The following is a 2848-nucleotide window of genomic DNA, read 5'->3' on the forward strand; positions in this document are numbered from 1 at the left end:
GTACCCTGCAACTCTACTGAATTCATTGATCAGTTCTAGAAGGCTTCTGATGGAGTCTGCTGGGTTTTCAATGTGGAGTATAATGTCTTCTGTGAAAAGGGAACGTTTGACTTCTTCTTAGCCAATCCTTTTGTTGTCTGATTGCTGATGCTAGAACTTCCAGCACTATGTTAAACAACAGTGGTGAGATTGGACACTTCTGTAGTGTTCCTGCTGTCAGGGGGAAAGCTCTCTGTTTTTCCCCACTGCTGATGATCTTAGCTGTGGGCTTTTCATAATCTGCTTTTATAATGTTTAGGTAAGTTCCTTCTATTCCAACTTTCTCAAGGGTTTTTATAAAAAACAGGTGCTGTACTTTGTCAAATGCTTTTTCTGCATATATCTACAGGATCATATGGTTTTTGTCCATTTTTTTGTTAATGTGATGGATCACATTGATGGATTTGCAAATATTGAACCAGCCCTGTAACCCAGGAATGAATCCCACTTGATCATGATGGATAATTTTTTTTATATGCTGTTGAATTCGATTTGCCAGTATCTTGTTGAGTATTTTTGCGTCTGTATTCATGAAGGATATTGGTCTGTAGTTCTCTTTTTTTGCTGGGTCTCTGTCTGGTTTCGGTATCAAGGTGATGCTGGCTTCATAGAATGAGTTTGGAAGTTTTCCTTCTATTTCTATTTTTTGGAATATTTTGAGAAGAATGGGTATGAGCTCTGTTTTAAATGTCTGGTAGGATTCCCCTGGGAAGCCATCTGGCCCTGGACTCTTATTTGAGAATTTTGATACCAGATTTGATTTCCTCACTGGTTATCAGTCTATTCATGCTTTCTATCTCTTTCCGTTTGAATTTTGGCAGTGCATGTACATTCAGGAATTTGTCCATTTCTTCTAGCTTGTCCAGTTTGTTGGAATATAATTTTTCATAGTAATCTCTCATGACTGCTTGTATTTCTAAGGGATTGGTTGTAATAGGTCCTTTTTCATTCATGATTTTGTCTGTCTGGGTACTCTCTCTTTTCTTTCTGAGGAGCCTGGATAGAGGCTTATCAATTTTGTTTATTTTTTTCAAAAAAACAACTCTTGGTTTTATTGATCTGCTCAACTGTTCTTTTGGATGCTATCTTGTTTATTTCTGCCCTGATCTTTATTATTTATTTTCTTCTGCTGGGTTAGGGGTGCTCTTGCTGTTCCCCTTCTAGTTCCAGTAGGTGCTCTGTTTGAATTTGCATATTTTGTAGTTTGTTGAAATAGGCCTGGGTTGCGATATACTTTCCTCTTAGGACTGCCTTTGCTACGTCCCAGAGATTTTGGATTGTTGTATTTCATTTTCATTGGTTTCCATATATTTTTGTAATTTCTTCTCTAATTGCCTGATTAGCCCAATCATTTTTGAGTAGGGTGGTTTTTAACCTCCACATTTTTGGAGGTTTTCCAGACTTTTTCCTGTGATTGATTTCAAGTTTCATAGCACTGTGATCTGAAAGTGTGCATGGTATGATCTCTATTCGTTTATACTTATGGAGGGCTGCTTTATGTCACAGTATGTGATCTATCTTGGAGAATATGCCATGTGCACGCAAAAAGAATGTGAATTTCCTAACTTCAGGTTGCAGAGTTCTAAATATATCTATCAATTCCATCTGTTCCAACATGTCATTCAGGTCCATTGTTTATTTAGTGATTTTCTTTCTGGTTGATCTATCCATTGCTGTCAGGGAAGTATGAAAGTCCCCTGCAAATAGCACATTCTTATCAATAAGATTGTTTCTGTCTGTAATTAATTGTTTTATGTATTTGGGCGCTCCCCAGTTTGGCTCATTGATATTTATAATTGTTAGCTTTTCCTGATGGAGAGACCCTGTAGTTATTAAATAATGTCCTTCTTCGTCTCTTGTTACTGCCTTTACTTTAAAGTCCAGTTTATCTGTTATAAGTATGGCTACTCCGGCTTTCTTTTGGCTTCCAGTTGCATGACAGATATTTCTCCATCCCTTTCCTTTCAATTGCTGCAGTTGAGGTCAAGTATCATCAAGACAGTATGGTATTGGCACAAAAACCAACACATCGACCAGTGGAATAGAATAGAGAACCCAGAACTGGGCCCACAAATGTACAGCCAATTAATTTTTGACAAAACAGAATAGTGTATCCTATGGAAAAAAGACTGCTTCTTTAGCAGGTGGTGCAGGGAGAACTGGACAACCACATGCAGAAGAATGAAACTAGACCACTTTCTTACACCATACACAAAAATCAACTCAAAATGGCTGAAGGACCTGTCTGTGAGACAGGAATCCATCAAAACCCTCAAGGAGAAGGTAGGAAACAACCTTCTTGACCTCAACCGGTGCCTGACTTCTTAACCAGGATCTCATAGAGGGAGGAGACTGTTTCTCTTGGTGCCAGCTGGGATTTGGGCTGCCGATGCCTGAGGCGAGGTGTGCTGCCTGAGGCGAGGTGCACAGCAGGAGGCGAAGTGCAGCCCTTACAGGTTCCACCACCAACTCCCAGCCCCTAGCCGAGATGGGGATCGCGTTGGGGGAGGGATCAGCTTCTCTTGGCGCAGGCCAGGATTCATGCTGCTGCTGCTGCCAGAGGCGCTGGGCGATGCCGGAAATGAGCTTCGCGCTCCTGCAGGGGGAGCACGCCCACCCCCCGCCCCTCCCACCTCCATCGCCACCAACTCCCTTCTGGGTTCACGTAGGGATGGGGACTAGTTTTTCCCTGTTGGCACCCAGGAATTGGGATTCCTGCGGCCAATGCTTGGAGCAAGATGTGCCATGGAAATAGGTATGTGCTCCCACTCCCACAGCCATGGTCTAAGTGAGTGCCCCTGGCGCTGCC

The sequence above is a fragment of the Suricata suricatta genome, chromosome 5 (genome assembly GCF_006229205.1).
Source record: "Suricata suricatta isolate VVHF042 chromosome 5, meerkat_22Aug2017_6uvM2_HiC, whole genome shotgun sequence".
Classification (NCBI taxonomy): Eukaryota; Metazoa; Chordata; class Mammalia; order Carnivora; family Herpestidae; genus Suricata; species Suricata suricatta.